Here is a 15,820-nt window from a genome sequence, read left to right as displayed (position 1 = left end):
AGGCTTAATGCAATGGTTGGGTTAGGGTGGACCAATTTCGCGGAATCTGCGTTTATCTGATGTCACTCCACTGGACTTCTTTCTTTGGAGATATGTTAAAGACGTCGTGTATCGCACACCTATGGCAAACTCGAGGAGCTAAAGATCAGAATAACGGATGTCATCGTCACTTTAACTATAGACATGTTGCAGCGAACATAGACTGATATTGAATACGATTAGACATGCTGAAAGCCACTAATGGTACACACCTAGAAGTCTACTAACACGTCAATATTTGAATTTGGATACAAGACATTGAAAACATGAATGTATTTCTTTAGATATTTAATTATTACATTCTAAAATAGGAAATATATTATTGGTTCATAATATAATTAAATTTGATGATGATATTAAAGTTTTGGGTATTGCTTGTTGTGAGGAGGGTGTTGCTGCTTTATAAAAACGTTTATTATTTAGTAAGTTGAAAAAATAAGTGGAAAACAACACATAATAAGCGCAAAGTAATGCACATAGAATATCAAATTTGAATTATAAATTTGATAGTAATAACCTCAATAGTGTTATGGAAAGATCTTAGTGTTCTGGTTGATTATTCTTTTAAACCATCCAAGCAATGTGCTGTTGCTAATGGCAGAGCAAATAAGGTTTTAGGCTGTATCTACAGAAATATAAGCATAAAAAAGCTATAATATCATTCTATAAGTCATTGGTTAGGCCAATTTGAAGAACTGTGTTAAGTTTGAGCTTCGTATCATAGGAATGATATTTTAATTGTTAGAAAGAGTTCAGAGAAAGCCTATTAGGATGACACCTTGAATGGAAAGACTGTCGTACTAGAATAGGTAAAGATCTCTGAAATTGTTTTCTCTTGGAAAAAGAAATGTTAAAAGAAGATCTGAATGAGGAATTTAATATTGTAAAGGGAATTGATATTGTTGACGCATAATATTTTTTTCTTATTTAATAGTGAGAATGGTTCAACTAGGTGAATACAAGAATAAATTTTGGCAGGTTAGGAGTCACATTCAATTAAGACAGCTTTATTTTTCCTAAAAGAATGGTTTACCTTTGGAATTAGCATCCTTCAGATATGATAGATGCAGTTAATAGGGAGTTCAAAGGAAGGTAAATAAATATTTGAACGAAAAGGGCTATTTCTAACTATTTCATTTTTAATTTAGAATTTGGTATTGTGGAGTGGATGAGATTGGCTAGATGGGCAATATGTATTTACATATAAACTGAATTTTGTTTACATTTTAGTTGATAAATTTAATTTTAGTCCAAAATCTACTTACATTACAGCTTTTGTAGAACTGTGGTGCTGGTGGTCTTATTAAATATTTTTTTCTTAAATAAATGTCAATATAATAAACATAGCGCATATATGTATCAAAACTGCTGCGTTATCTATTTAGTGGCACCATAAACAAAAATCCATAAAATAATTAACATTTTGGGTATTTAAGATTAAGAAACTTAGAAAAATAACCATTTTTTTACAACAGATTGTAATTTTAAATTAAAGTAGTCTCCTCACAACAAGAACACGACTTTCACTAGGACTATACGTGATGATTTAATTATATCTTTATTGATTTAATTTTTAAATGTAGTACCGAAAAATTGGAGTTCTGAAAAACTAGTATTTTTAAATAAAGGTCAGCACTTTTAATATATTAAAACATTTCGGTTCGTACTAGTAAAATGTATGAAATTTTTGATGCAATGAGTTGTGTACGACTAAAGAGTATAATATGAACATTCTCCCCGTGTAATACTTCCTGTATACTTTTGTAACTTTTTTCAATGAGGTATGAATACTACTACGACTAGTAATTACTATCACAAACAGCTGCCTGTATTGCGATGTATTTGCAACATTATAACATAGTCGTTACTTCCTGAGGAAGAGCTTTGCTCGAAACGTTGCACAAAATAAACTATAAAAATATTTAATCTAAACGTGTCAATACCTTATTTATTATCATTCATTCATTTTTTTCTTCTGACGTTTTGTGGAATAGTACTCATTCAAGAATGTTTTCTTGGCTTAGTTGAGGTCAAATATATTTGATAAAGTTTATACATACATCTTAACTTTAACTGTGTATGGCAAGTGAAGTTCAGTTTTATTTTATAATAATAGCATATTTTATCGTAATTAATTACGATTTTTGTATTTAGCTGGGATTGACTCTGATATAGAATAAATTATTAGCTAAAAAATTCACTATTTTATCGCTAGTAAAAATTAAAACCCAGGCCTGAAGCAATCCAGAGAGTACTTTGAGTTATGGAACTTTACTGCATATATCATTAACTAAAAAACTCTTTGGTTTAATACAGTGGTTTCCAACCTTTTTAAGCCTCGTACCCCTAAAAAAATTTAATATGTTCTCGCACCCCTCACAGGAATTATTTATTTAAGAATAAAGGTGAAGGTGGCCAAAACAAATTTTTATAATTAGTTTTTAATGATATATAACATTTGGAAAAGAAAAAAATTACAACACACCAAAAGTTGCATAAACCCTACATGACCTACAAAAAATAAATTTTCATCCATGCATGAAATGAAATTTCTTTAAATTTGAAATGTTCAAACGTTCATAAGCCAATTTAAATTTAATTACTCTTTTATTCCTGTTTATTTCTTACGAGTTTTTCAAAGCGTGGCACTTTGTTGCTGATACTAATCGAAAAGTCTGTCTGTGCACCCAAGCGATTTCTAGATTTTGTCGTGATTGACAAAAGGGCACTAAATCCAAACTCGCATAAGTATGTCGTTGCGAATGGGATGAGCACATTTAATGCTTTTTCACAAAGTCTTGGAAACATGTCCATTGCCGAACACCAATATTGTTCCAAAGTTTTGCTTTCAAACTGTATTTCAAGAACTCGATTTGTGTGCAGTTAAATAAGATCTTCCTTCATCATCCAACATATTATCCAAATTGAAGGAGTATGGATTCATAATCCATTCTTCAGAAGTTTCCAGTTCTCCTCCAAAATATCCATCAAATGACTTTGATAGTATTTCCAAATGATTCACAATTTCTTCACACACACATGGAATTAGGAACTCATCCTTACCTACCATTTCTTCGAGTGATGGAAAATTTGAAAGATTTTCTCTTTTAACTCGTCAATCTCAAAGATGTAACTTTTCTTTGAAAGCATTTAACTTTTCGCAGCATTTCAATATGTTTATGTTTTTCCCTTGAAGAGATACACTCAGGCCATTCATACGAGTGAAAATATCACTCAATTAGACTAGCATTTGGTTGAATTCTTGTGATTCTATTCCTCCGACAGATCATAGTCACGTCCCTTCAGAAAAGTTTTGACTTCTTCTCGCAGTTCAAAGAAGCGCGTTAAAGCTCTCCCACGTGACAGCCAGCGGACCTTTGCATGGAAAAGCAAAACTGAATGCTCACTTCCAAAATCTTCACAAAGCGACTTGAAGAGGCGGTGGTTCAGAGCGCGACCCCTAATCCAGTTGATGATCTTTAGAGAAGTGTCAAGTACCTTTTTCAACTTTGGAGGCAATGTTTTTGATGCCAAAGCATGTCGATGAAGAAAACAGTGAGTACTTTGCAAGTGCGGAATCTCTTGTTTCATCAGTGCAAAAAATCCTGATTTATTTCCTAGCATAGCAGGGGCACCGTCGGTACACACAGAACCAATAATTTGGATATCTAAATCATATTTTGCAAATAAGTCCTTCACACACTAGAAGACATCTTTCCCTTTTGTGGTTGTTTTCAGATCTTCACAGAAGAGAAAATCTTCCATTATGGCACCATCATGGACATACCTCACTGGTGCGATGAGTTGACTGCAATTTGTAACATTAATTGTTTCGCCCAATTAGAGAGAGATTTTCAAGGGACTAGCCCTGATATCTTGCGATAACTTGGTCCAAAATGTCCGAACTCAAATCATCAATTCGGTTTTGAATAACATTATTTGATAACGGGACTAGTTTTAGCTTGTTTGAGGCTTCTTTCCCAGAACAATTGTTGCCATTTTTAATGCACACGGTTTTATCACCTCTTCTGCAATTGTATGGGGCTTCTTTGATTTGACTACTTTATACGCCACGTGGTAGGAAGGCATCAGTAGTGTTTTGTCAGCAGATATAAAACCTAATTTTGGAAGGGTTACTCGAGAATCAAAGCGGCCCCTTCTATCTTTCAACAATTCAACATCATGGCCTGCAACAGCTGCGCCACCATGCCGGTTGTTGAAGTGTTCATGCAGCTTAGATGGCTTCAAATTTGCGTTTTAAAGGACAGCGTCACAAAGCGTGCACTGGGGTTTTTGCAGATCCTCAGTTGTTTCGATGCAAGTGAAACCAAACTTCACATAATCATCATTCCATTTCCTTTTATTTGACATAATGAAGTTTTTTTGCACGAACACAGAATCAACAATGCACTGACAACCATAGCATCACGCGTGAGTTTATATACTCTGCGAAACTTTCTATAACATTCTCGAATATACGTTACATGACGTCATCGATTAATTCTAGATATTTCTGGAAGTTTCTTGAGTCACGATCACATGAATACATAACATAAATAAATAATAAACATTTTAAGACGGCGTTCACGAATGTAACCTAATTAATTGTGTCGAGTATTTAGGTCACGTTTACGTTTCGTGTGTTGTTTGTTTACAGTTGTAGATTAAGATTTCGGTCTGCGCCGGTGACGGTAGAAACGATAGTTTATCGTTACAAGGTAAAAAGCCACGTCTATAACGAGAAAAATAAGAAATAAAAATCGAACGTAATTTTTGAATATATAGGACAGTACCCTTAATATAAACAAAAAAAAAACTGAAATGTTATCTCCCACTCCCTGGAACGCTACCTTGCACCCCTGGTTGGGAACCATTGGTTTAGTATGTGAAACTTTCTTTATTCATGAAAATTTTTAAACTTTACAACTTATTCCTGAATTGAATTAAAAATTGTAGAAAACTAGGATGCTCCCAATCTTGAACTGTGCTTGTGGTATTCTTAAAAACTGTCATATTATACTCTGTGCCAAAAACTTATCTCCTTTTAGCATTTGTCTGATTCAATTGATGATACGGATTGGTAAAGTAGATATAGTAAGATAGGCGACTCTGGATTTCTTTGGTAAACAAGGTTTGCCTGTTTGCATATATGACGTATCATTCTGTGAAATCCTGGAGAAATTTGGAATCGTGATAACGTAGTTCTATCTAAGTGAGTTCTTGGTTAGAATTTCTGTGGCACTCATTTATTGAAGTTGACTTCATTTTGTTTAATTAAGGAGCAGACTATGAAGATATAGAGAAAACGTTTAGTAGCGCTCATTAGCTTTCATGTACCATATTTACTACGACATCGAACAAAGGTGATTTTGTTTCTTGTAAAACAATTGATTTCAGTACCTCTTGTGTCGCTCAACAAACTTTTATATTTTGCATGTCAAGTCTCTAAACCTCCTGTTCTGCGATCTCAATAATTGATCTGTGGGGTCAAAATCTTCTATGAATATTACTTTCTCACAAAATGTTAGAACTAGTTAGTTTTTGTTTCGTCGAAAATTTAACTACTGCGTTACACTGTGCATTAATGTAATAATCATAAATACTTTTTGATATTCCATATTTCATGACATCCATAGGAGAAAATGTTCTAATTCTTGTCGTTATTATTTATATTCAATGACTGAAAGTAATTCAACGGATTTAAACCTGATTTAATCTATCTCATTATTAACAATAGAAAAGGTATAATTAGTTCTCCAATATATTGAAGACTTAAGAAGAAAGCTTTTGTTTTCATTTATGTTTCTTTTCCATTGCCAATCACATATCAGTGTTAATAGTAAAACTCTGCCATCATTAGTGTGTGTGTGTGTGTGTGGTTTCTTATAGCAAAGCCACATCGGGCTATTTGCTGAGCCCACCGAAAGGAATCGAACCCCTGATTTTAGCGTTGTAAATACGTAGACTTACCTCTGTAGCCATCATTAGTGGGTGGAATATTCGTCCAGATTAATTCTCTAACATCTTAACATTTTCCTCTTGTTGTTGGCATTTTTCTTTAGCATAGCTATCTAGCTGATTATCTGCAGAAGATCAGAGTTATTGCAAGTCTTGAAATTTACCACCAGAAGACAAATATTTCACAGACAGGAGAAACTGTAAAATATACCTATATGAATTTAATGTCATTTAGCTTAAATAGTTGACAAACATGGTTGGTCGTTCAAGTATGAATATCTGGTGTAAGTTATCATGGTATTTAGTAACCACTGTTGATTTTAAAATGATTCCAGCTAAGATGCATTTAATAATACAATATATCTATTGAAAACGTATACTGGTGTAAGTAAATTATTAAATTGCTGGATATAGTTTTAACTTCCAAGCCCTAAAAGAAGTAGATGCTAGCCCCGTAGTTGTATCAAACTTTATTTTTTTCCAGATGATATTTCCTTATATTTACAAAGGTAGATTTCCTAGAAATGATACTTGTTTAAAAGTTCAGTAATGTTTATCTCATGAGAGAAGTCACTGCTATCTGTAAGAGCAGTTACTAACTATAATTTATTTCGTAAACCAGTGAACAACTTTTCATATAACTAACTTTTCGAACATTTAAAACAAAAACTGTTTTTATTCATATCGAATAATGATTTGATATTTAGATATTTTACTTAAGCTTATACGAGCTTAAATAGTGTATTTGCTTTGATTTTAACGTTATCCAAACGCAACATGAGTCTACATGGCCTCATTCTTTGATTCGTTTTTTCTAGTTGTTAGTTTTTAATTTGTGCTTAAAATCAACTTTGCATATTCATTGGAATTGTAGCTTGGCTCTAAGTGAAGAATTTTACATAACCGTTATAATCAATCAGCACTGATCATTGGTAAAATATATCTGTGGTCATAGCAGCTAAAAAGTGCACTTGGAATTTGTTTATTTGAATTGTTAATTTAGTCACCTTACTTAAGCGTTAATCCACTGTTTATTCATTTTTATTTTTGAAGGTGATTAACCAACTAGTCTAGTCATAATACATTTAATTACTAGGCTGAGCGCGGCCTAGTGGTTTTTGTACTAGATTGTGAATCTAATGTTCGTGATTCATGTCCCGTCACCGGAAAAATAATCGTAGTTTGCATTTTTGGACTGTGAGTACTTTATAGGAGTATCGGTGAAATCTCACTAGTCGATCTGACAAGAGTTGCCAAAAAAGTCTGCTGTTGATGGTGTTGACTACCTGCCTTTCTTCCAACATATTCTTTGATAAAATACTAAAATTCGGGGTTTGATTCTTCAAGGTGGACAGCTATACATTAAGAAATAACCCTAGAGTAGCAAATATAAACAAGCAAATAAAGATTCAGTGTATGTAAATCTTAGGTTACCCGCTGGTACATCGGTAAGTCTACGGATTTATAACACTAAAATCACCGGTTCGATTCCTGTCAGCTGACTCTGCTCTAAGAAAACACACGCACATAAATTTCAGCGCATCAGAGTTTCCTCTTATAGTATTTTCTCTGTTATTACTTTTGTTGTTCTTTTCTTAAACGAAAAGCAGAGAAAATACTATTAAATGTAATTTAATCAGAAGTTTGATTCATTTTATCTATCTATATTTAGAATCACAGTTGTTACTATTATTTGATGCCACCTTTTGTCTCCTGATGACGGGTAGACTTTCCTGTCATGTTCTTTAGTTTTAGGTACTTAAACTGGTGTGCAAAGCCACGTTGGACTATTTGTTGCGTCCACTGAATGGAATCAAACCGTGGATTTTTATAGAATTGTGAGTCTGTAACCTTACCTTATCCTATAGAGGCGCATTTAAATTTGTCACATTGCTCTTTGGTGAGTACAACTAAGGTTAAATTCTTGGAAACATTTTCATTCATGATCATTCTAATACAAAATAAAAATACTGCTGTTTACTGTGTAAACTTTATTTTTGAAACTCCAGTTTACCAGTGGACAGCAAGTGAGTTGTCATAATTAAACTATTTTATGACATACAGTCAACGTTAGAGGAATGTGACAAACAAATATATAAACACAATTCAAAAAGAATAAAGAGTGTATTAGATATCATATTATTGTAATATAGTCTGACTTGGCATTTTATTAAATATGTACGAACCAAAAGTTGGATTTCAATTATTTATTTCATTGAAATTTCAATCCTAATTTGATGGACGGTTTTATTTAGATAATTGAAATCGCAAATAAATTAAGTAACAATTGGGGCTTTTCTTTTATAAACAAATAGTGGGATTTACCGTCATATTATAACGCCCCCACGGCTGAAGGGAAGACATGTTTGGTATGACAGAGATTCGAACTCGCGACCCTCAGATTACGAGTTGAGGGTCTTAACCACCTGGCCATGCCGGGCCCTGATATAACTTCTTTGTAATTAATCACAAAGCTGTACAATGGGCTATTTGTGCTCTGTTCACTACGGGTATCGAAACCCGGTTTCTAACGTTGTAGGTCCGCAGAAATACCGTTGTGCCGCTGGGGGACACGGTTAATGTTTAAATATAGGTGCTATTTCACGTACATGCTATGGCACCTGCTTGTTTATCATCTGCAGAAAATTAGTCACCTCCATATTACATCATAAATAGTATATTTTTGTTTCAAAAGAAACAGTTTATTTGCGATATGTTAGTAATTATATTTGACAACCATTTACTACGGAAATAAATCTTACTGTAAGGTTTAACATTACGCGTGCTAGTATGTGTTAAAGGTTTATGATGGAAGAAGAAATATTACAGAGGCCCGACATGGCTAGGTGGTTAGGGCACTCCACTCGCAATCAGAGGGTCGCGGGTTCCCCTCGCTCTTTCAGCTGTGAGGTCGTCATAATGTGCGGCCAATCCCACTATTCGTTGGTAAAAGAGTATCTAAAGAGTTGGCGGTGGGTGGTGATGACTAGCTGTTTTCCCTCTAGTCTAACACTACTAAATTAGGGACAGATAACGCAGATAGCCTTCGTGTAGCTTTATGCGAAATTAAAAAAAAAAGAAACAAATACTGCAGATGATTAAGAACTCTAGTTTAGTAATATTAAAAAAAGCCTTCAACACAAAATAAATTGATTTTGATATTCGGATAACGGTGGTATAATATAATAGAATTAATAACTAAATTTGCATAAACTGTAAAGTAACAGGAACAAGAAATAAATACAGCTCTGATATTCCAAGATTCAAAATGAACGAGACCTAACTATGGTAAGAACGAGAGTTTCGCAGATTTAGTAAGTGAAATGACAATTGTAGTGATTTTTTGCTAAATATGATTTTTGATTATAAGAACAACTTAAACACAATTTTATTTAGAAAAAAGTAGGAAGTTGAGATGAAAGATGAAAAAATACTAAGGCTGAAATAGTACTTCTAAAATAACCTAAACTTCTTTTAAAGGTTGTTTCATACCTCCTGCATGCAAGAATATGCAAGATATACAAACAATGAAAGTATATGCTATAGACATACACCCATATTCTGAATAATATTGGAATAACCCATGAAGACATTGTTGTTAGAAATATTCTTTCAAACCCCAAAATACAAATTCTTCTACATAAACCAAAATGCACTGTTATGCAGCATTGCTGGTTGTTTTCTTCAAGTTAAGTATTAATACTTTTACTTGTGCATTAGTTGGAAAGTCATTAATATTTCTGTCATTGAGCTGTCATTTGAGGAATTCGAGATCTTATTTTTTTCAGTTCCAGGGTGTTTTATATTAAATTAATTTAAATTGATAATTGTTTCCATATTTGAATTTCATAAGTTTTGACCTCTCTTCATGTATGAAAAGAAGCTCATTTACAGAATATGTACATTCCCTAACACCCTTCATAATAAATGACAATGTGTACATGTTTGTGTATTTGCAAATAAAAGAGGTGTAAATAAGTATACATAATATACATATTTACAACCTAGAATTGCAGTAACGTACATGAGAGGGCTGATAGATTGTTCAGATCTGGGCAGATTTTTATCCTTTCCAATTACATCCTAGAAACCACTTCAGTGGCCCATATATATTTGAATTATTATACATTTATTAAATACACTTCGGAGAGTATTTGGACAATAGAGGCTTATACGTGAAGAAAGCTTATTAGGTTTCAAGAAAAGTAGAATTAAAGGAAAGTTTCAAGAACACAAGTAAAATTTAGTGTGAAGAAAGCTTTTAAATAGCATTGCAAGAAGCAGAAATAACGTTCGTGGAGCATGAAAGAAGTGCGTATAGGCAGTTCTATCAAAACTGGCGAAGTATCACACTTATACCTGTAGAGCTAGATAGATACCTACCTTACCTATTAGTGCATCCGTATAAGTGTTCTGCAGGGCTTGTTTAAAATTGGAGATCGGTTTAGATGAAAAGATATCAGATAATGTGGAAACGTCATCTCAATTATTAAGGCCCAATGGTGTTATTTTGGTGCTTGAAAATTTGTCCTGTGAAAAGGCTTTGTTAAGGGAAATTATTGGAAAATAGTTACCTTCCATGATGAGGTTATTGGAGAGTAAATTAATCAGTAAGTAATTTAAATTAATACCAATGTTATGAATAACTGGAGGACTTCCAAAGTTAATTACAGATCTATTGCCACTTGAGTATCGTAACTGCCAGAATATAATTACGTGATGTTAACTTAATACTCCTGTGATACTAAGTGTTTGGTGGAAATATTCGTGGTAGAGAGAAGAAAAGAGGCGAAGTAATTACACTTCTTGACAAAGTAATGGAGGCTTATGTTTATTATTAACAAACTATTGGAATATGCTGGGAGTTGGCTAAAGTAATTACAGTTTCAAGTTTTCAAACAAAATAATTAATAAGCTCATGAGAGGAGAGATCAACAATTGTTTCCTATTTAATAGCCCTTATATGGCTCCAATAAGAAGACCAGTCTGCATCACAGTAATTCAAAGAATCCTCTTGAGTTTCTAGTCTCACATATGTATGTATTGTCAGTGGCTATCTGAATTAAAACTGGAAGATTATCACTAGCAATTCGAGAAAGAACATGAACTGTTATTAGTCACACTAACTTTGTCAAGATCACAACAACATCAAGCGCTGTACTGGATTTAGGACAAGTACTGAGTGGAAGAAACATAAGAGAAAGAGATACAGTAATATTGTCCAGTGTAAAATGAAATTGATGTAAATCAGAAGTTTACCTCCTATGATAATTAATAAAAGAACAACAATACAGCTATGGACATTTTGGTCCATGTAGAGCAAGAAGTCATGAGACAAAAATCTCCATTTGAAAGGTAGTTAGTTACAATTTTAATGATACAATTTAAAAAAACAGTGAGTATGGGATTGTGGTCGAACTGAAGTCTATTCACTCGGATTTGAAGAGTAGTCCTACTACATAATATAACTCCATCCCTTAAAATTCCCATGGGATTATCATTTGATGTAAGATGTTTGTTTGTTTTTTTGTTTTTTTGAAATTCACGCAAAGCTACTCGAGGGCTATATGCGCTATATGCCGTCCCTAATTTAGCAGTGTAAGACTAGAGGGAAGGCAGCTAGTCATCACCACCCATCGCCAACTCTTGGGTTACTCTTTTACCACCGAATAGTGTGATTGACCGTAACATTATAACGCCCCTATGGCTGGAAAGGCGAGCATGTTTGGTGCGACGGGAATGGGAACCCGCGATCCTCAGATTACGAGTCGCACACCTTAACCCACCTGGCCATGCCGGGCCTATATGTAAGATGTAACCAGGTAGTCTTGCAGTGTGAAATGGTTTAAAGAACCTTGAATACTCTGTGCTTTCTCTTTAACTTGAATGTATTGTCGTCATACCTGTAACTAACTATATTCGAACTAGAAATTTTTAGCCTCGTGACTTCTTTCTCTATATGGACCAAAATTTTCAAAGCTACATTGAGAGTCGACAAACAGAATTGATTCTGAGAATTGTTGGTTGACGTGTAATGAATGTATGTTGATAAAAAGAAATTTAACGATCACTTTCTAGTCGACTTGGCCATCTTGGTTCCATGAAATACAAATTAATATTAATACCAGAATATGTAACCGGCATATGAATTTTAGAAACTGACTAAGCTGGCTGACTAATAATGTCTTCAATAATGCGCTTTGATATGGATGAATATTCTTTAAAGCAGTGGTTGAGAAATGCAAAATGTCTTCAAAGGTGGGAGGGTTAACGATATAATTGTTAAGTGATGTTACCGATATTATGGTACTAAGAGGAGCAAGTGTAGTAGGATCATTAGATTTTTGTAACAGTCTCTCTGGAAATCCATAATTATAGGTAGGATGATCCTCCTTACAGGTGTTACAAACACGGGAAGAATGCAGTTTATTACACAATCGAATATGAAAGGGGCCTCTACAATGTGGACAAACAGACTTCCTAGGGCATTTAGCAGTAGGATGAGAGACGTAAATGAGTCATTTTTCTCAAAAAAGTGGTTACGGGGATTGTACAATAGAAGCTTCAACAGAGTGATATTTTCTTGAAGGTCCAGTAAATATGATCCAGAATCTCACCAAGACTAGTAATGCTTTCGATCATCTTCGTTGGACCTTGTGAATATTGAATTTGAATTGCTCGTCAAACAATGGTAACGCCCGCCAGCAATTCGTAATTCTTTTTTCTCAGTAACGGATAATTTAACACCATGGATCACACAAGAAAGTATGGAATATGGAGAGGCTGAAGCTGTTGTCTTCGTGTAGATGGCGAAGTGACAACACACCAAACCTTGTTTGATTGCCTTGACACCTGCTAGTGTGCGAGGTGAAAAGAATACAATAGTTGTATTCTGACCTGTTATCTTCACTGTGTTTTTTTTTTCTGCTATATAACGCTGCAACTATCAAAAATTAGCTTCCGTGTGCTGACTTCTTTATGTGCAGACGAATGAATTTCAATGCCGCAAAAAGTTTCCTTTCCGTTCTTCATTATAAGTATAGTTTTTTATTTCATTAATTCATTCCTTCGGGTTACAATTAAATGTTTGAGCAAACTCATGCATAGTTGATTAAGATAATTTTGTGATTTTTTTTGCCACACAACAATATACACATGAACATATTCATACAACATATAATAATGGGTGTGGGTTTCGTTTGTTTTATGCAAATCTACACGAGGGCTATCTGCACTAGCCGTCCCTAATTTAGCAGTGTAAGACTGGAGATAAGGTAGCTAGCTAGTCATCACCGTCAACTCTTGGACTATTGTTTTACCAACGACTAGTGGGATTGACCGTAACTTTATAACACCCCAACGGCTGAAAGGGCGAGAATGTTTGGTGTGACTGGGATTCAAATCCGCGACCCTCAGGAGTCGAGTGTCTTAATCATCTGGCCATGCCGAGCCGTAATAATGGGAAGAAATTGGTTTGGAAATACATTTTCATTTACATACGCTAAGTTAGACCGACTATTAACAAACTATCATGTTCTTTAAACAGCACAAAGTATTATAAACAATTTAATACACTCTAAATTCTTGATAGAAAAAATAGTAAATAAAGCTGGAATTTATGAATGTTTCACTTATGCATAAAGAGCTCTTTTATGTTAGGTTAATCAATCTCATTACTTTTTTTAGCTTGTGGCAAAAACAACAAATACTCAAAGATAAAACAATAGATATAATGAATGTTTTATTACGTAGGTGGGGTTATTGAGATATTATTTATAAAATAAAGAAAAACAACTCGTGGACTGAAGAGCAAGTAATTAAAATATTTAAAATTTTTACCAGTAAACAGTGACGTGCATTGTTCTGGGACAGTCAACAGATACTAACCAGAAAAAAACGTATTAGATTTTCTACGTTTGTAGTTAGAAGATTTTTCCCCATTTGTATGAAACTGCCCAAATACAAAACTATTTGTGTATACGAAAGGTTACTTCCATGCTGGAAAGTAAGAAATACCTGAAAATATACAATGAAGTACACAGTGAAATACACAATGTTTGTATTATGTAGTATCGCTTTTAAATTATTTTTCAGCGTAGAGTTAACCTCTACTTGTTCTTTTTCCAGCTCCTCACTGTAATCTATTTTTGTATATATTCATATAATCTCCATTTCACATTCATGTTCATTGTTGTTACTGTATTAATTAATTGTTTGCTTGTTTTTGAATTTCGCACAAAGCTACTCGAGGTTTATCTGTGCTAGCCGTCCTTAATTTATCAGTGAAGACTAGAGGGAAGGCAGCTAGTCAGCACCACCCACCGCCAACTCTTGGGCTACTCTTTTATCAACGAATAGTGGGATTGACCGTCATATTATAACGCCCTCACGGCTGAAAGGGCGAGCATGTTTGGCGCGACGGGAATGCGAACCCACGACCCTCAGATTACGAGTCGCACGCCTTAACACGCTTGACCATGCCAGGCCAGTATTAATTAATATTTTTATGGTATATTTTAAAGCATATTTATTTTAAATATGGACTTTCATATATAAACTTATATGATTATACATACACAGCTGTCAACCCCTACCACATTCTACATTCCCTTGTGGGAATGCACCACTGTCGTTGTTTTTGGGGAAACAACTAATACTGGCAGAGGTTGACTATTTAGAGTACATCCAGTCCTTATGTGGTTATCAATGATACAGACCATAACTGGGACTGTGATATTCTGCTTTCTAACATTGAGAGAGTTCTCTCTCTTGAAACCTCGGCACGTGATTTTAGATATGCCAAATGTCAATCTATATCATTGACCCTTAGTCATACTCCCTTCCATTGTGTCAAGAGCAATCCTCGGAAGAAAGACTTAATCCATCAATCTTTCTAGGTTTGCGGCTGTAAGCAGGGTCAAATGCCTTATGTCCAAGAAAGAACTTCTCCCAAATTCAACGTTATCTCATACAATAGCCCTTTTCCAGCAACAAACTCTTCCTCTTGGTTGGAAGTACATCTATTTTTAATTCAGACAATTATTTGAGGTTGAAGTGCTGTTTAAACTCATACACTCTAAAGGTCAAGCAAGGAGCACTATACACATTATCAAAAACAGATACCTTCAAAATAAATTTATGGTCACATTAACAAAATTTATTCTTCCTATCTATTTTAAATATTCTTAAATAAACTGATTTCTGTGTAAGTATCAGGTAGATCCATTAAATAATGGTAGGGTCGAATAGGAAATTTGTAAAGTAACTTGATATTGTAAACCTGACAAGGTTTTAGACTATGTGAGAAATAGAGACTGGACACATTTGTTGTTAAACGAAATTCTGTTTATTAAAACAGAGTGCTTAGTTGCATATACACGAGACAATCGTCTTATGCAAATGTAGCAACATATTCCTTTTCTTCAGATTGGTTTTTGTTAAGTACTTCACTGTACCAGCCAAGTAGAACTCTCTCCAAATTGAGGTTCCAATCTTACCAGAAACCCCGCATCCTTTTTTGCGATAGCATTATTAAATGACTAGACGTTCACTCAGAGTATTCAAAACCTGTAACGTACAGACGCCATCAACTCGGCAAAGCATGCTCGCATATGCGAAGTTGGTGTAATTTAATCCATTTGAGCAGAGTAGATACTAACTACTTACGAGAATAACAAAAACACAAGCAGCTGGAAACAAATAGTTTCAACGGTTTTCTGGGTCACGTGTTCATACTAAAACCGTACAGAAACATATTAAACGAAAAATTTTGCAAAATATATATTAAGAAAAATAAAAAAATGATAAGCTCACATGTTCACTG

Source organism: Tachypleus tridentatus, chromosome 6, assembly GCF_004210375.1.
Source record: "Tachypleus tridentatus isolate NWPU-2018 chromosome 6, ASM421037v1, whole genome shotgun sequence".
NCBI classification, from domain to species: Eukaryota; Metazoa; Arthropoda; class Merostomata; order Xiphosura; family Limulidae; genus Tachypleus; species Tachypleus tridentatus.
Note: the sequence above shows the minus strand (reverse complement) of the source record.